We start from the raw sequence: 19,953 nt of genomic DNA, 5'->3' as shown, positions 1-19,953 counted from the left end.
CCAACGAGTGAATCTGCCAGCTGGTTCTCGTGCTGGGCGGAGCCAGGAGAGGAGAGAGGAGAGAGGAGAGAGGAGAGCGACGGGCTGGTCGGTCGGTCGGTCTCGAGCCCTCCTGTCCTGCGTCTCATCATCCGACTATCTATCCCTTCTGTGTCCTCTATAATTCACCCTTCACCCTTCTCCCTTTTCCCTCGATCCCGCAAGTTTTTGTTCTCCGTGCAAAAGTCTCTTTGCTCCATTTCTTATTTTATCGACTTTATTCGACACTCTCTTGGCTCCGTCTGTCAATCCTGCGGTGGATTCCTGCCGCTCCTCTCCGTGTCCCGACTCGCCGCAGCGCACCCTCCCCACCTCCCGTCGTTCACCCGCCCCCCTCCCCCCTCTCTTCGGGGTTACTCCATCCCACGAGGCTCTCGGCGCCAGGGATTCCTTCTCTGGGGAGGGGGAGGGGGCGGCGGCGTGAGATCGGACACTGCGAGCGGGACGTCCGTAGGATGTCTGGCCGCAAGTTGCGGATCAACCGGCTTACTTGAGCAGCAGCAGCAGTAACAGCAGCAGCAGCAACAGCGGTGAGTATCGGCCACCTCAGCTCGGGTCTTGTACTCGAGAACGGATGAACCAACGCGCCGAACAACATCGGGCCACGCGGGCCGACCTGATTGCAATGTCCGTTAATAACACGTTGTTGTATGAAATAATGTAATATTATCGCTGTAGTTGTGTCTTGTTTGCTTGTCGGTTCTGAAGTTTGTCACAGAGCGAGGACGCTCCAGCACCCGCACGGTGAGCCGTTTGTCGTGAGGATGCCGTTGGAATGGATCGATACTCCTGACATCGATCGTCATCGCGAACTCGGTGCATCCTCGAGGAAGGAGGGGTGATTGGGGGTTGGGAGCGCGCAGTGCGCGTTTCAAGCTCCTGCAAACAACGAGGTTCTCAAGGCGCGCACGTGCGGAGGACGTCGGTGACCGCACGTGCTCGGTCTCACCTGAGACCATAAACTGGACGTGCGGAGGACGTCGGTGACCGCACGTGCTCGGTCTCACCTGATACCGTAAACTGGACGTGCGGAGGACGTCGGTGACCACACGTGCCTGGTCTCACCTGAGCCCATAAACTGGACGTGCGGAGGACGTCGGTGACCGCACGTGCTCGGTCTCACCTGAGCCCATAAACTGGACGTGCGGAGGACGTCGGTGACCACACGTGCCTGGTCTCACCTGAGCCCATAAACTGGACGTGCAAAGGACGTCGGTGACCACACGTGCTCTGTCTCACCTGAGCCCATAAACTGGACGCGCAAAGGACGTCGGTAACCGCACGTGCTCTGTCTCACCTGAGCCCATAAACTGGACGTGCAAAGGACGTCGGTGACCGCACGTGCTCAGTCTCACCTGAGCCCATAAACTGGACGTGCGGAGGACGTCGGTGACCGCACGTGCTCGGTCTCACCTGAGCCCATAAACTGGACGTGCAAAGGACGTCAGTGACCGCACGTGCTCTGTCTCACCTGAGCCCATAAACTGGACGCGCAAAGGACGTCGGTGACCACACGTGCTCGGTCTCACCTGAGCCCATAAACTGGACGCGCAAAGGACGTCGGTGACCACACGTGCTCGGTCTCACCTGAGCCCATAAACTGGACGTGCGAAGTGAAGCGGCTCCGAGCTGTCACATCCTCGAGTGATCAGGTAGCTCACAGGCTGCTCAGTGCCGCGACAGGTACCATGCTCATCGGAGGCAGCAATTGCTCGCTTTCATCGTTCGGAATGTCCGTTCACGGCACGACTTGCATGCGAAGAGATATCATTTGATTTGATGGATGCATTTCGAGGCAATGTTCCAAAAGAGGACGATTTGTGTGACAACACGTGGACGGGGACGGTCGGGATATTACCTCAAAGTGCAGAAACACAAATCTCTCCATGCTGTCCATTTTTACTGACCGTGGGGGTGGGTGCGGAGTATTTCAACTGGCAGGACATGTGGGTGGCTTGGATACCTGTGCCATGTAAGCCTGGTGTTGGCTTGGTGGTTCGGGTGGTGGCTTGGAATCTTAGGGTCCTGAGTTCAAGCTCCATTGGCTGCTGAATTGATGCACCAGGAGGTTGACTCAGGCTGTGATCCTTCAGAGGTTGGCAAAATGAGTATGTGTGTACTGGTAGAGGGGCACTGTATCAGCGACACAGTTGTGCTTTCCAAGAAATGATAGCTACCCCGTCAGCTAAGCTGCCACATGCAAAACTAGAACGGGCACTCATAGAGCGCATACCTTCGCCGCCACTACTTTTTTTGTTCTTGGTATGAGTGTGGGGAACTGGTTTCATATGAATGGTCTTATGACACAAACCACATATCTATAATGTCATGACCCCCCCCCCGACTTTCGGGGGCTACTGACTAAACAACAATCAACTCACGTCGTTTTGGCGAGTCTTCACTCGCAAGCTCGGTGAATACAACGTTTCAACAAGAGAAGGTAATCTCGTTTGATGCTGGTTTCATGCAAATCGAATAAGAATTGACTGAGTTATGCCGAAAACCGCATATTTTTCAAGGGCGTGACCCCCCCGACATTTTACCCCAACCGGTGACATGTGTTATGACGTCATTGTGTCACAAGATTGGGCATTAAATTCTGAACATTTTGGTGCTGGGATCATGTAAAGCGGACAAGAATTGACCGCGTTATGACAAAAACCGCATATTTTTCAAGGTCGTGACCCCCTGACCTTTGACCCCTAACCAGTAACAAGAGTATGGGCGTCATTGTGTCATATTGCATATCACAAGATGAGGCGTTGAATTCTGAACATTTTGGCGTTAGTTGCATGCAAATTGAATAAAAATTGACCGTGTTATCGTAAAAAGACGATTTTGACCTTTTTGTGACCTTGACCTTGACCTTTGACCCGAACGATCCCAAAATCTAATCTAATGGTTCCTGGCTAATGACCAATCATCCCACCAAATTTCATGCAATTCGGTTTAATACTTTTTTTGAGTTATACGAATCACAAGATTACAAACAAATAAATAAATAAATAAATAAATACACGCCGACCAAAACATAACCTTTCGCAGAATGCGAAGGTAAAGAAGACCTGTCATGAAGTGAGGATTGTAATGTCTGTGAGAATCCGTCCCTCCATCCCTCCATCCAATTTACTTTTCAACAAATAAATAAAGCTGTGTGTGTGTATATGTATATATATATATATATATATATATATATATATATATATATATATATATATATATATATATATATATGGAAAAACACCCTGGTAAAATCTGTGCCAGCCTTACAGTGCCCTTCCCCCCCCCCCTTCCATTGATATTTCGTACTTAAAATGAACTAACGTGTCAATGATAGAACACGGGCATGATGAGCTGGAACACCTTCTGGGAACATATGATGTGACCCCTCAAGTTGGTTTCAATATTTCACTCTTCCTTTCATTGCTGAGTCTTTTTGGCTTTAGTTCATGCTTCGCTCACATACTATATGCAAAATCACCTGTCCATTATATGTTCACGACAATATGGCACCGTTTATTACATATCCATGATAAAGTTTCATCAAATCGATTTTCCCTATCTCATTTTTTTCAGAGGGTGGGGGTGGGGGGGGTAGGGGAATCGGATCATTTACCATGCTCTATACAAAGCACCAGTGATGCCGAAGCAGTTTCCATGACTAGAGTTACAATCCTGGATGGGTCAGTGCTCTGACTCAGAAGTCAGGGCAGGAATGTGGAATTTGTTCATGGTGCTGTCGATAGCTTGGCTACTCTTCGCGAAGGACACTCTGTGATCTTATTATCCACCAACCAATGTTGGCAGACAATGCCCAGTTTAAGGTCTATGCGAGGGACGGCACACACGTTGATGAATCGCCCCACATGTGAAAAACCGAGATGACAGGTTATAGCTGGGTCAGCAGTCAAACCCAGGCTGCACAGTTCATGAAGTGGGTATGCATCCCGTTAAGCCATCCTGCCAGTCTGGGGTGGTCGAGGGGGGCATGGGGGGTGGGGGAGTGCATGAAATTGCCAAAAATCCATCATGTAATACATGGACGGTCTATGCCTGCCACAGCACATGGTTTTGATATTTGATCTGTTTGTATGACATCACTATATTGTATGCGTCAAAACCAACGACATAATACAAATTGTATGATTGGGATTTTTTTTGTGTAAAGTAACCAGAATGTTGAGTTCTGACCACATGGCATCCGAATGACGATTTTTTGAGAAAGAAAAAAGAAAATCAAATGATTACTGCAAACCGTAATGTCGCTTTATGTCAAAACACAGCACCGGGAATCTACAGCTTGCTGTTATTACAGGTGTATGATTGAATCTGTCTAGCAAATGTGTATTCAATCGTTCGGTCCGCTGGTTGCATGGTTTCTTAGGTGCGACTGTGCTGTTGATGCAGTGAGCCGACATATTGAGGCAGGAATTTAGAATGTGGGCTGGTAACCGACACACAATGGCCTGATTTTTCTCCGCACGTATGGTGGTTTTAACGCCTAAAAGGGCATGGTATGCTTTGTTTTTCACCAGGATGGCAGTTTGAAGTTCAATCCTAATCTGTCACAAATAAAATCCATATTGGACAGTTACAGAGGTGACATTTCTTCTGAGCTATCCTGCTACCCTGAAAGTTTAATGATTTTCACTGCGCAATTGATATTTAGCCCCACGTTTAAAAAACAAACAAACTGGCACCCAGCCAGATTATTGTAATTTGGCCATGTCTCTCTCTGTATCCATCTGTCCATCATGCTATCTCCTCTTTAAACGGATCAGAAATTCACCAAACTTTGTAGTTATAATCACCACATGGCAAGAAGGTGCAAGAGCGACATCATTTTTGGGGCCCGTCCCCTGGGGCCCTGGGGTGGGTTCAAAGGTGAAATAGCAAAAATGCAATTGCAGGCACTTTTTTTTTTCTTAATGAAACTTTGTATATGCAATCAACATTGGGGACACCTGAAATATGTAATGATTTTTTTGGGGATTATCCCCCGGTTCATGCCCCAGATTGTCTGAAAGTGTTCATTTGTTGAATTCACCAAGCCAGCGCGGTCATATTGAACACCGTCCAGAATGTTAAACAATGTCTGAATTGGATAAATGAACACTTTTTTTTTTCTCTTTTTTTTTAAGCAGTCGGAATTGCTGTTAAGGTCAATTCCATCGTTTAAATTTTGAAATTCGGTTCAGATTAAGAGATTCTAGAGCTTATCACATTTCAGCTGTAATGCTTATAAACATCTGGAGTTGTATTAGCAAATTATTTGATTGTCTGGAAATGTCCATGCAGTGTTTGGCTCTGGCCGGTAGAATATGTATTTCAGACATTATTTTGCTTCCATCTTCACTATTATTCGATGCAGAATAATTTTTATGAGACTGTATGAATCGTAATTAACACTCCAACGCACGTCTGCCTTCCCTTCCTCTCATCTCATGCTTCCTTCCTCCCAGCTCCTTCCAAACCCCTTCCCACCTCCTCACAAACCCCTCCCCCTTCATCCCCAGAAAACTCTGGACATTTAATAAGCATTATCACTGAAGTTCGATGAGCTCTAGAATCTCTTAATCTGAACCAAATTTCAAAATTTAAACTGCGGAATTGAACTTGGCAGCAGTTTTGACTAAACTAAAAGTTTGACTGCTAAAAAAAAAGTGTTCATTTGTCCAATTTGCACATTGTTTGATACTCCGGTCATCTCTGGACAATGTTTATTATGACCCAGCCAGCCGTTCCTCATCAACAGTGTCGTTGGAGTGCTCAATGGTGGTGTGCGGAATCTATTCCAAAGTCTTCAATTCCAACCATGGAATGAAAAGGAATAGAGTATTGAACTGCAATTGATGATTCCGAGTAATTCCTACTTCAAAGAAAGAGGCGTTTAATATATATATATATATATATATATATATATATATATATATATATATATATATATATATATATATATATATATATATATATATATATATATATTTTTTTTTCGAGGAATTTTTTTTCTGTCCCTGTTGGCCATGTTCTGGTCACACATGCATGGCCTGGTTATCAATTAATTGAAAAGGAACCTGGATCATCCCGTTTGCCCCTGGATCATCCCGTTTGCAATACAGCAGCAAAAGCAAGTCACTTGTAAACTAAACATGCCCTTTTATGTTCATGTTCCTTTTAAATGAATAACAAGGCATTTAGAGTTAGCCGGTAAAGCGTGCCGATTGCTTTGCTGATGGACAGGTAGGCAATACATCGACTGATAAAGTTTTGACACCATGTTGTTCAAAGTGTACAGAATTGCAGTTTGGAACTTTTGGGAAGGTTAAAGAAGACGGTGTAAAAGTTGAATGCTCACTTTGTTTAATAGATATTGCTTATCACTGTCATACATCCAATATTCTAAAACGTAAAAAAAATGAAAAGAAACCCCACAGAGAGTACCTATTAGTGACGGTTGAGAATGCGGATTCAAAGAAACCAAAGTCTGCAACAGCAACGAGTATGCTTTCACACTCAACGATTGGAAGCACTTTTGCCATGGTACACTGCCTTCCCTTCCCCTCCCCTCACACTGCCTTCCCTTCCCCTCCCCTCACACTGCCTTCCCTTTCTCTCCCCTCACACTGCCTTCCCTTTCCCTCCCCTCACACTGCCTTCCCTTTCCCTCCCGTGACACTGCCTTCCCTTTCCCTCCCCTCACGCTGCCTTCCCTTTCTCTCCCCTCACACTGCCTTCCCTTTCCCTCCCCTCACACTGCCTTCCCTTTCCCTCCCCTCACACTGCCTTCCCTTTCCCTCCCCTCACGCTGCCTTCCCTTTCCCTTCCCTTTTCCTCCCCTCACGCTGCCTTCCCTTTTCCTCCCCTCACGCTGCCTTCCCTTTCCTCCCCTCACGCTGCCTTCCCTTTCCCTCCCCTCACGCTGCCTTCCCTTTCCCTCCCCTCACGCTGCCTTCCCTTTCCCTCCCCTCACGCTGCCTTCCCTTTCCCTCCCCTCACGCTGCCTTCCCTTTCCGTCCCCTCACGCTGCCTTCCCTTTCCCTCCCCTCACGCTGCCTTCCCTTTCCCTCCCCTCACGCTGCCTTCCCTTTCCGTCCCCTCACGCTGCCTTCCCTTTCCGTCCCCTCACGCTGCCTTCCCTTTCCGTCCCCTCACGCTGCCTTCCCTTTCCCTCCCCTCACGCTGCCTTCCCTTTCCCTCCCCTCACGCTGCCTTCCCTTCCCCTCCCCTCACGCTGCCTTCCCTTTCCCTCCACTCACGCTGCCTTCCCTTCCCCTCCCCTCGTGCTGCCTTCCCTTTCCCCACCCCTGCTCTCTCAGTGCTCTCGTCAGCTAAGCGACGGGTGGTATTTGCGAGTATTTAATATTTTATGGGGGGAATGTTTATGTTTCATACTTAGTTTACGCAACATTTTGCCAATAATAACTGTATTTTCCTTTTACAGATGTATTTGTCATTATAAATTGCTAGCATAGTCTACTCGTCACTTTGCTGATGGTCCACTTAGTCGTGCTGTTTGCAAAAAAATTTGTGCGAGAAGGAGAGGAAGACAAATTTACCTGTGCACAGAGTGCTTTAACCCCTCCTGCACCCCAAACTCCCCTCACTGTCCTCACGTCCTGCTCCCCACCCCTTTGTCCCCCGTTCATCCTAATGTCCCTTCCTGCTAGAAATGTGTCACACATGATGACAGGTTTTACAGGCCCTTCCAGGTTGTTTTTTTTTTGGTGGAAGGTTGGGGTGGGAGGGGGGGGTGAGAATTGAAGGAGGACAAATTTGCCCATATGAAGAGTGCTTTAATCTCTGTGTTGCCCAAGTAAAAAAGGAAATTCTAATACCCTCTGCCATCACCACCAAGTGGTGCTACACAGTGCACATTTATATTGATAATTTATGCCCCCTTCCATCCCCCATCCCCCCACTTGAGGAAACGGCCACATAGCCTATGTTACCCCCCACGCCAAGTTGTATATATACCATGAGTTTGGAGTTTTTAACTTGAAAGATGTGGCCGAGATAGAGAGATATTTTTGGTTGCAAAGTGTTGCACAAGTCTGATGAACTCTTATTTCTTAAATACAGATGTATGAATAATTTTAACACTTGTACTTACCCAGACATTGACACTTAACCTTTATACGCACCTGAGTAACAAATGTTAACTGTTAATGACACTGAAATTGGCCTCTTTTAGCATCTCCATTTATAGTGCCTATAGGAAGTGTACACCCCCTTTCAAATTTTTCGCCTTTTGTTGCCTTGAAGCCTGGAATTAAATTGCATTAAATCAGACTTTTCCACCTTTTATATACACATTGTAACCCACAATTTCCATGTGAAAAACAAATTCCAGAAAATTAATTCAAAATACAAAACTACAATATCTTGGTTGGATAAGTGTCCACCTCCCTGACTTCATACTTGGTGGAAACACCCTTGACAGTAATTACAGCTGTGAGTCTGTTGCGATAGGTCTCCACCAACTTTGCACACCTTTATTGGCAATACTTGCCCATTCTTCTGCACAAAACTGTTCAAGATCAGTCGAGTTGCGTGGAGAGCGTTGATGGACAGCAATCTTCAAGTTATGCCACAGATTTTTGATTGGATTTAGGTCGGGGCTCTGACTGGGCCACTCAAGGACATTCAACTTTTTCGTCCTTAGCAACTCCAGTGTAGCTTTCGCTGTGTACTTCGGGTCATTGTCATGCTGAAAGGTGAACTTCTGTCCCTATTTCAGCTTTCTTGCAGAGGGCAGGAGGTTTTCCTCGAGGGTTTTTCTGAATTTTGCTCCATCCATTTCCCTTTTATCATGACGATTGCCCCAGTCCGACAGGAGAAATATCCCCAGAACATGATGCTGCCACCACCATGCTTCACAGTAGGGATGGTGTTCATTGGGTGATGTGCTGTGTTGGGTTTGCACCAAATGTAATGTGTGGCATTGAGGGCAAAAAGTTCCATCTTGGTTTTGTCAGACCACAAAATGTTTTGCCACATGGCTTCAGAATCTGGAGTGGTTTTTCGCACACCTCAAACGGGACTCAAGGTGAGATTTTTTTTTGAGTAATGGCTTCCTTCTTGCTGCCTTACCATGTAGGCCATACTTGTGGAGTTCTTGGGATATTGTTGTCACATGCACATAGTGACCAGTCTTTGCCATAAAGGCGTGTAGCTCTTTCAAAGTTGGCATTGGCCTCTTGGTGGCCTTTCTGATCAGTCTTATCCTTGCTTGATCATCCAGTTTGGAGGGATGGCCTGATCTCGGCAGTATTTTGGTGGTACCATATGCCTTCCACTTCTTAATGATTGTCTTGACTGTGCTCCAAGGGATATTCAAGGCCTTTGGATTATTTTTATATTCATCCCATGATCTGTGCCTTTCCGCAACTTTATCCCAGTGGTGTTTTGAAAGCTTCTTGATGCTCATGGTTGAGTCTTTGCTGTGAAACACACGACCCAGCAGAGGAAACCTTCAGGAACAGCTGATTTTCTTCTGATATAATCAGAATCAATGCAGTTTAACACAGGTGGAGGCCATCATGCAGGCACAGTGCTTGTCAAACTATCACAGGAGGAAGTATTAATGAGCGTGGGATTTATAAGCCACACAAAGGATGCAAACGTGTGAAAATCCCCTCTGGTACCACCCCACTTGGTTCACAGAGAGGATAAAGCGAATAATGCTTTCTTACCTATGCCGTAAACTTTGTCGCCCCTCATGGCATACTTTAGAACAGCACAACTTCACTAACAGATCCCTGATTTACAGTAAAATGGTCTAGCTATATGAACACACAGACCATGCTCATTTAACGTTTACCGAATACGTACCCCTTCAATCTAACAATACACACATACATGCATACATACATATGCTGGATTTTGGGATGATATTCACGTAATTATGTGAAAGTATGTTGATGTTCCATGTATTCTTTTCCTCTGTGATATACTTGCAAGCTCTTCCCTAAGCATTAGGGGATGTAGGTTTAAAAAAAAAAAAAGAAAAAAGGAAGAAGAAACTCAGGATCTTTCCCAGAAAAATCAAATCTATGGAAAATCCCTTTTATCTATTTGCTTTATTTTACTCTCTGGGAAATACCCTTTATCCATTCACTTATCCTGATTTGCTGATGATGGGCTGTGACACCCCTCATTCTTCTGACAGGAAGGCTGCAGCCTCTTCCCTTTCTTTAGACCTTGACAAAATCACAAGCTGGTCAAGCACTTGGAATAAGTCTTTCAATTTTGACAAATCTCCGTCTCACTATCTCTCTCTGAAAGGATCATCTGTAAAACCCTCCTCTCTACTTTTGTAACAATCCTCTTGAGTAAGTTCAGGCATTCAAACTCCTGGGTCTCACCATCAGCTATGATCTTTCTTGGGCAAACCACATTTCAAAGTTGATCTCCAAAGCCAGCCACTGACTGGGCATTCTCCATCATGCAAAGTCCTTCCTTGGCGCACCTGAACTGCTGTCCACCGACAAGGATTTTATGTGCAGCTTGATGGAGTACTGTTCTCCCCTCTGGACTGCCTCCCCTGCCTCACATCTTGCTTAGCCTGACATGTGGAAACCAAGGCCATTAAAATTAGTGCAATCTCCCATGATGAAGCTGAGTCTATGGGTGTATCACTTTGCCATCGCAGACAGGTTGATGGTCTCAGTCTTCCACCACCCCATTTCTGGTCTTGCAGTAACCTCTGATCTTTCTGTGTTTTGACCCCATCTCCCAGGTATCTGCAGGACACACACACAGTCCACCTTTGACCACCTTCTGGTGTAACTCCCAAAATCCAGAATTGCTCCTCACCTGCACTCATTTGTTCCTCCTTTTCTTCCCCCCCCCTCCACCCCCCACACCTGTGGATCCAACTTCCACATTGTCTTCAATCTCAATCTTCGCTCTAGATCTTAAAGACATGTTCACCATTTCAGATCGTCCCCAATTCAAAACCATGATCTTTGTAACCCTCTTTAATCCCTTCTCACCCCAGCCCAATCCCTCATTCCAAATTTCCAGTTTTCCCTCCTGCGAGTTGCGTTCTGTATCCAACTTGTCCACCCCATGCATCTATCCTGTCCCCAACCCCCCCCCCAATTCCTCCCCACACCCATTCTGCCTCTATTTTGTTCCTCAACTCTGCTGTTTGTGTTTCCCCTCTCTCTGCTGTTCCTTTTGTCCTGTTGCATCCTCATCCATTCAGTGTACTCGCATGAGCTCTTCCACAAGCCTTGATTATGTATACCAAAAGAAAATGCAATAATCATCAATCTTTGTTGGTGGATTTTTTTGCATATGCTGGATTTCTTTTTTTCAACCCTTTCTCTGAATCGGAATGGAGCATCTGTCCACTCCTCTCTCTTTTCAATTTGAAATGGCCACAGTTATTCCCACCTTATTTCAGGATCAGATGGAGAACTTTTAGCGCCAAGACTTTCACAAGCTGGCTGGCCAGACCTGAAGTTCGACTGAAGGTGGCAGGACTCAAGACTATCTACTCAACGTTGACAACCGTATTCCTTTTCACAACTTGTGGAACAAGCAACACTGTCACAAAAATTATTGTTCAAGAAATTAGGTTGATTCAATCCTATAGGTCCACCATCCATGGCCTACTTCTGATCCAATAACCTTTCCCAAAGGTATAAACAAGACTTATCTCAAGGGTTATGGTTTGTTGTTTCCCTGATTTAAGTTTGAGCCAGAATGTGGGAAATGGTAGTGAAGCTTTGCTTGTCTGTTAGAGTTTGGTTTTAAAATAACACTCGATGGATTCTCTCAATTACTCTGCCAGACGTTAGCTGAAACAACTGTTTATTTTTCCATGTTCGCATGAATCCTAGCTTTCCAGCTGTTGAGCATTTGCTGAAATGAAGTGGAAGAACGGCTTTGCAGTCTCCGTGGACACAATGAATTCTCTCAATACCATGTAGAGCCAATGAAGGTTTGGGCAGTCAAGTCCTCCTGCCGGCTGACATTTCCAAGATTTCAGGCAAATTTATTTTTCATTAAGCCTTCTTCATTGTTTTGCTTGATAATGCAGTCTGGCAAATGTCCAGGTTCAAGCTCTTGGGCTGCATGGTCCTTCCTGGCAAGGTATTATAGAAACTTGCCATGCATTCCAGAAATGGGAGCAGACCTATAGTCATTCACTTATTTGCACTTTGATTTGTATCGACCTCTTGTGAATACTTCCTAAAATCATATATATATATATATATATATATATATATATATATATATATATATATATATATATATATATATATATATATATATATATCATATCAATTATAAAAACGACCTAGTTGTACACAATATTTATAAAACAAAGCATTTCACATTCTTATCAAACTATAATCTCAAGACAGATGCTGTTGAAACAAGATGACGTTGAGATGTGGAAAGTTTTGCCGATATGCTTGAATCTGTTTCATGGGGAACAGATAAGTCAAACGTGATTGATTAGTCAAACATGGGTTCAATTTCCTGTGGAATCGGATCAAATCTCCATATAGTGCAATCAATTGAAGATTGGACGCTGCATTTGAATCGAGCTGTCCTTGGCAAAAGACGTTGGATTGGCCGTTTCGTGCGAGCCCCCACCACTTCCCCTCCCCCTTATTTGTCCAAGTCTCTATCTATCTATTTTGGTGTTTCCCTCCACTCTCTACTCTCTTTTGTTCTGTTGCGTCCTGATCCGTTGAGTGTTTGAGCTTTTCCACGAGCTTTGACTCTGTGTACAAAAATAGCACTTGGTTGTGGACATTAATTACAGCCTGGTATCTTTCATATGAGAAAGTGTTTGAGCAGTTCTTTGTACTGGACGAGTTTCAGAGTTGACCACGTGGCCTCATTTCTGGCCTTTAATAATTGTGATGTCCCATGAGACTCCATGAATAATGAACCTCCAACATCTTCGATGTTCGAGCATTAAATGTAATCACCAAGTGCTAAACCTATCTGTTGCTGCATATGAACCTAAATTTCTGAACAATAAAGAAAAGATTAACGCTTTAATGATTGCTCGCCACTTCAATGAAAACATCCAAATATCTTTATTGGGGTCTTGGTATGTTTTATCACCTATTTTAGATGTCATTATACTTCCTGCTGATGTTGCAGCTGACAAAAAGGATTAAAAACAATTTATTTCACCACATTTTTGTGCCTGTTGCAACACCATTCACATGAAAATTTGGTGATTATTTTTAAATCTATGTTGTGAAACCTCACAAGCAAATTGCAAAGGAAGACTATAAGTATGTAAGTTCCGCGTTAACGCAAGTGGTTCTTTATGAGAGCAAGTCAACATTTTTCCTTTTAAAAAAGGTTTAGAGCGAAAAACACGACTTTTTATTCCAACAAGATGTGATGCCAAAAATGTGACATTCCTGTTGCAATAGAAGTCACTGCTGGAAACAAAGTGTAATTCTGGCTGGAAATTGCACACAAAAGGAATTCATGGTTCGGGGAAAAACCGATTGACTCTGACCTTGTTGTTTCTAACCTACTTATTTAACAGCTCTAATTAGTCCCACTTTCTTGTGAGTTAGGCCGGAGAACGTTTTTGCTCCTGTTAACTCTTTCACAAACTGGCTTACCAGGCTTGATGTTCAACTGAAAGTGGAAAGACTATTAGTTGTTCAGGGTGTTGGCGATACCTCAGCTACTCTTTGCGAAAGCCGCCATGGATATTTTACATTCATCAACTCGTGTTAGGAGCTGGGAAACTCAACTTAATGGCCATCTGATGGACGGCACACACTGTCATGCAGCGCCTTGTTTGCGAAGCACCAATGGAACAGTTTATAGTCATGCCAAGAATCAAACCCAAAGTACACAGCTCCGAGATACATATGCAACTTCTGCACAATCTTTCCAGTCTACAAACACTACTTCTGCATATTACCGTCTTATTGGTTGTACTGCTTAAATTGGTTAAAATATGTGAAGGGGGAAGTAGCTTAATAAACAGTCCAGGGAGTTAAGATAGGATAAAAATAGAATCGGAAAGAAAAAAAACATTTTTTTATATAACTAAAGAAGATTAATTTGCCCAATGTTGAAATGGTGATAACATAACATTTATAGTCATCATAAATGCTGTTTGCACTGGTTTTATTCATGGATTGATTTTCATTATATCTTTCATCCTTTTGGAAAGTTCAAAGAATCCAAGACATTTGGAAATAGAAATTCACCAAAATGATGAGCCTGTTCGTTCACGACACTGGGAACCCAGGTTGAAGTCCCAAGTATTCCGTTGTTTTGTCCATTTTCCCAGAATGGACATTTAATTTGTGTAAAAGGATAGTGATGTCTTTTCATGTCCTACTTGTGGTTTATGTGCCGGCTCCTCCATGAAACTTAGACCATTGTAATAAAATAAAAATTCCCAACAGGTTTCTTGCCCCCTTGGGTTACTGCATTTATCATATAGACAACCTTATTCATTTTTTAGTGGCACATTTTAAAGTAATTATTTGTCCTGGGTTTGATGGTCCAAAATTGGTTCCTATGAAGAGGCCTAATAGCAGAAGCCAATTCGGCCCAAACCAGTGTTTACAGTGGCCTTTTTGATGGATTTTTTTTTTGTTGAGATTTAAAAAATCTCTTCTTGTGCAGCTAAGATGGCCTAGATTCCCTGGAGGTGCGCACACTTGCCTTTAAGCTGTGCAGCATCTAGTCTTAGGTTTGAATCTCAACACAGATATTAACTGTCATCCTGGTGGTTCACAGGCAGGGTGATTCATCGATGTGTGTTCCGCCCTTCGGATGGACGTTAAATTGGGCTTCCCGTCTGCCAGCATTAGTTGATGGACGTTAAAGATCCCATGGTGTCCTTCACGAAGATTAGGCAAGGTATCGTCAGCACTATGGACAAATTCCAAATTCCTGCCCGAACCTACAGTCGGCATTACATCAGCAGCACAGCCACACCCCTCAGCCAATGATGCTACACCATTGCCTTATTCTGCATACGACATAATAATAATAATAATTAATAAGAGCCTTTGTTCACCTTTGTTTCAAACATCACCTTTGTTCAATCTCCTTCAGATGGAAATAATTCCTCTTAAAAATGGAATGTCTCTCCAGCTTAAAGATAGAAAGCTGGTTAACTTATCATTTTGATTAAATACTGTCATTTGGGAAGAGCAATGGGTGGTACATCATACATGTTTAGCATGAGTAATGCTGAGCCAAGTTGCACTATTTCGTATTAGAATGGTGGTATTTGATGAGATTTTTTTTATTTGTGCAGATGCAACCAAGTAGTCCAAGAGTGTGTCGAGCTGATGGAATTTTATAGGATGCTTACATTAGAGACAGAGACAGAGCATTTTATGTGGGGTAAATGCATCGTGAGCATCTTGTGGTGTCTGCTAATTTATGATTTAGCGAATGCAATATTGGACTGGAATTCAAGTATGAATTCGGCCCTCTGGAGGTTGCATCATTACTGAGCCGCTGGCTTGCTGCTGATGCAGGTTAGGGCAGGAATTTGGAATTTAGTTATGGTGATAACCCACCTACTCTTTGTCAAAAGACGCAATGAAACTTATCTGTACACAAGTAACCGATGCGAGTGCAGGGATTCCCAGCTTGACATCCCAAATGATGGAGAGCACATTCTCATCATTGATACAAAGTCATGTTTCTGTCGGCATCAATCTAATAGTTTATAATCAAACAGACAAGCAGCGCAAATGTTAAAATGCCACTTTGCAGCTATCTTCTAGTGTTATTTGCTGATAAAGTAAAATATATCACGCATATTTAATTTTTTTTTGACCTTTCAGTTAACTTTATAATAATACGAACACACCAGACTTCCACAAGTTTCTGGATTTCCTTTTCTTTCCTTATTTTTTTAATTTGTTAATATTTTTATTGATTGCATGACTATGTAATCTTTTTCAATGTCTATCAAATTTTTTATATGTTTTTTTTTTCACTTGTAGAATTAATTTGTTGTTGTCTGCTTTCTTCTCTGATCTTCCGGCTCCCCCTTCCCCCATTGACTGAAGTATAGCTTTGCTGATTGGACCTGCTGCTCGAGATAGCAAGGAGATTTTCAATGCTTAAAGTACCAGCTGGATGTGAGTAGTGGAAAGTGATTTATCAAACATCCTTATAGAGGACGAAAATCAAAACAATTTGGTGGTTGGTGTTACGTTCAGCAGAATGTCTCTCCTCGAAGAGAGGAGTCTGTTCAGTGTGACTCAAAATCTGTACCTCCTGCAGTCACTGAAGGAACATAAAATGTTGTGAAATTAAAGCTCTGCTGATGTTTTTGAATGGCACGTAACGTCGTTTAGTCTCCCGGTCATTCCCACTGGGACGAGACCTGAATTTTGCCATTTTTCCCCCCTCACACAAAGGGCAAAGATTCCTGGTGAAAGTCACTGTTAATTGTGTTGGTGGCTTTATTATTTCCTTCAGCCCTTACCAAATCTAAGCTGTAGCAATTAGTTTTTAATTTTGTGTCTGTGCAAACTTGCAGCAATTAGCATTTTAAAAGGATGTGCCAGGAGCCAACAAGATTGTTGTTTGAAGTGCATTTCCTGACTTAGAACTACACATCGAACTGTGTGTGCAAAGAACCTTTTTGACCACGCTGTCAGAGTATTAATTGTAAATTTCCCTTTTTCGTCGTAAAAAAAGATGAGATGTCTTTACAAGCCAGCAGGCAGGCTGTGACCATGGGATTTGAGGTGGGGTTGATGTGGACTGTGGAAATTGTGAGTGGGATTAGATTTGAGCAATGATTATAAGTAATGCCAATTGATGTTTGAGTAATGACATCCGTTAGCATGATGAAGCATGCAACGCAAACACCATTTCATCCTCGTGGTTCAGATTAGGTCATAGGAAGGGGAGGGGTTTGGCAGGTAAAAATGGAATAGTTAGAACTGTGGTATATAAGAGTTGTACTCTCATATACCATAGTTGGTAACGGTCCCAACTACAGTTGTCTGTAGAGAATTACTATAAGAAAGGAATGCTATTTTTGCATGTGGTATAGTGGCAGAAATGTTCTAGAAGGTTGGTTACATCAGTGTACTTTACAGTGTAATTGTGAAATGATGCCACTGGTTATGGCTAATGATTATTGATGGGCAAAGGGAGGAAGGAAGATCGAATCTACATGATGATGCAACATGTAGACTTCAAAAACAAGTGTCTGTCCTCTTTATCCTTTCTCTTTTGGTTATAATCTCCTTTAGTGAGTGTCAGAATGTGGGAACAGAGCCCCCCCCCCATTGTCCAAAGTATCCTCTTTTTTTCTTCTTTTTTTTTTTTTAACTTGGATCACATTTTATGGACCAAGTTGTGATCTTTTGCCATTTCAGCACCGTTGAATCCCGACTATACTGCGCTCCCTTTTTGTGAACCTTGTAGCACGTATGCAAATGAAACCCTTTCACAGATTTCATCGTCACAATTGTGATGCTTGGAGTGACTGGCGTACAGAAAGTAAGGGGGGAACATCCCGGATATTCCATTTTACGATGACTATCTGGCATGCAGGACCCGTGTGTTTCACTGGCACCCAGCCGACTGGTTTCCCTGGCCCTGACACAGCAATCGATTTGACGATAAAAGGGCCTTCCTGATTCTGCAGCAAAGCTGGTCACGTTTTCTGGTTTATTTATTTATTTATTTATTTATTTATTTTGATCCTTGATGTTTCATCGATTTGCAGCAAATGCAATCCTCCATCGCCAGCTTTTGTTTTGCGGTGTTTTAGCTGAACATAAATTGAGTTGTTAAGTTCCGGTAAGTTGTAATGATAACAGCAAATAAAACAACCATTTTTTTGATAAAGAACTTGATGAAAAGTGAGCACTGTATTTAAATTTTTTTGGCACAGGAATGACAAACCGGGTTTTGAATGAATTTTTTGCACATGTGGTAGATTTTGGTTTTAAAATGAACCAGACTTTGGTGGTTCGAACCGTGGCCAAGTCGTACCAAAGACTTCAAAAATGGTACGTGCTGCTTCCTTGCTTGACGCTCAGCATTTGAAAGAATAGAGCACAGACAAGCAACCTTGGGTTGGCAACCATTTCACAGGCATTTATGGCCTTCATGGGCTCCGCCTGCATTAGTTCCTTGTAAGGGAACATAAATATTAAAATACGATGGCTCGTATTAAAACAGCCAATATTCAAATGGCTCGATCATCCCAGCAAGCTGGCACTCATTTTGCCAACCTCATGACAAAAAATCCAAATCCATTGGGACCATACTCTGTTCAGAGCATCGGTGCTGCCAAATCAGTGTCCTAGGCTATTGGGCACAATCCTGGATGGGTCACCACTCCAGCACATCATATTCAAATGGCTCGATCATCCCAGCAAGCTGGCACTCATTTTGCCAACCTCAGAAGGATGACGGGCCGAGTCAACCCCACCTGTTATTAATTCAACAGCAAAGTGGGATTTGAACTCGGGACCTTCAGATCCCAAGCCTGCCACCCTAACCGTTAAGCCAACACCAAGCAAAATGATGTCACACACTGCTTATTTTGGGGGGAAAAAACCCCTGATAATTAATCAATGAAACTTTTAATCTTATATGGATATACAGTATAACCAACCACCTGTTATTTCATTATAATAACTTTTGAAAAGCATTTCCCAAGAACTTTGAAATTAGAGCAATATGATTTAAATGTAGGAGGAGGCCATTAGGCCCATCAAAGTCTGTGCTATGGTATCCAACATAAGGTCTACCCTTTTTAAATGCTGAACATCAAGCAAGGAAACAGCACATTCCATTTTGAAAGTCTTTGGGATGACTCAGCTGAGGTTCAAACTCAGAGGGGCCGCTCTCACCATTAAGCCACCAAGTTTGGTTCAGGATTGTCAGGATTTACTTTCAACAATAACAATAATAGCAACAACAACAGCATTAAGAACAGAGTGTTTCTCCAACAGGATGTTTGTTATTTCTCTGACTCTCCCTGGCTATTCTCTGTTCCATTTTGACAGGCACCTCTACCTACCTGGAGGCGGTGTTGCTGTGTATGTCAAAAACTCCATTGTTCATTGTCTGTTGTCCTCACTTACTCCTCCAAGTCCTCCAGCATACCTCTCGCTGCAACCATCGAGTGCTTCTCTGTGTGGTATAATGACACACCTGATGATGTCGACTCTCTTCGGTCCACACACTTCTATTTCCTCGAACATGGATCAACTCGTAATCACCCATTCCAAGTTTCTGTTTTTCATCTGAGGGGATTTCAACTGTCACCGTGCCAGCTGTCTGTGTTGGCTCAGCAACAACCAGTCATGGCATTGCAGTGAAGGCCTTTTGTGACTGTGGGTTTGACCCAATCTGTAGATCTCCCACCCAGATCTGTATGATTAGTACATCCTCCCTCCTGGACTTGTGGCTCTTCTGATCACTTTCTTTTATCATGGCTCAAAAACTCTGCCTATTGTAAGAGAGCGACCTTAATGGTGCAGAAAATGGCTGATCACACAAGCCAACTGGCAGGGACTTCAACCTGCCCTCTCACAAAAGGATTGTACCACCGTCTCCACAGCACCTGATATTGATTCTGCCTGGGAACACTTTCACAAAAGTCTGCTTTCTCTCATTATCGGATACGGTGGTTCTCTGATTGTTTTTCGTTTTTGGAGACCAAACTTCGATGAGTGGGGTATGACCGTGTTTGTTTCAACCCGAGGGGAAAGTTTTTCATGACTTTCGTGATGACAGCTCGCAATCGAGCAATAAAAGCCTGGAGGCAGGTGTGAGAACTGAAAACACCGACTGATGCACATGTGGGCGATGTGCCGTAATGGCGAGCGAGGTGGAGTGTATCTGCTGCCATGAAATCCCTGCTGTGATTTCACTGAAAGTTATGTGACGGGAACATGTCATTCCAGA

At 43.5% G+C, this 19,953-nt stretch overlaps 1 protein-coding gene across 7 annotated transcripts in view; it reads left to right on the top strand.

Moving 5' to 3' along the window:
* The window catches only part of LOC147032042 (sodium/calcium exchanger 1-like), a 424,503-nt gene that overhangs the window by 760 nt on the left and 403,790 nt on the right, over window positions 1-19,953 (top strand). For 3 of the 7 annotated variants that reach the window (XR_015055017.1, XM_085869334.1, XM_085869332.1), the window contains exon 1: window positions 68-569. The exons of 1 other annotated variant lie outside the window; for it this stretch is intronic. The gene's annotated coding sequence lies outside the window, so the exon portion shown is untranslated. Of the gene's footprint in view, window positions 1-66; window positions 570-19,953 lie in introns of those variants that run through there. 3 more of the 7 variants (XM_085869335.1, XM_085869333.1, XM_085869330.1) reach the window with 3 other exon arrangements.

This window comes from Eptatretus burgeri, chromosome 2 (assembly GCF_056783735.1).
Source record: "Eptatretus burgeri isolate ZD-2024b chromosome 2, Ebu_testis_v1, whole genome shotgun sequence".
Taxonomy (NCBI): domain Eukaryota; kingdom Metazoa; phylum Chordata; class Myxini; order Myxiniformes; family Myxinidae; genus Eptatretus; species Eptatretus burgeri.
Note: the sequence above shows the minus strand (reverse complement) of the source record. Positions and strands in the feature narration are given on the sequence as shown.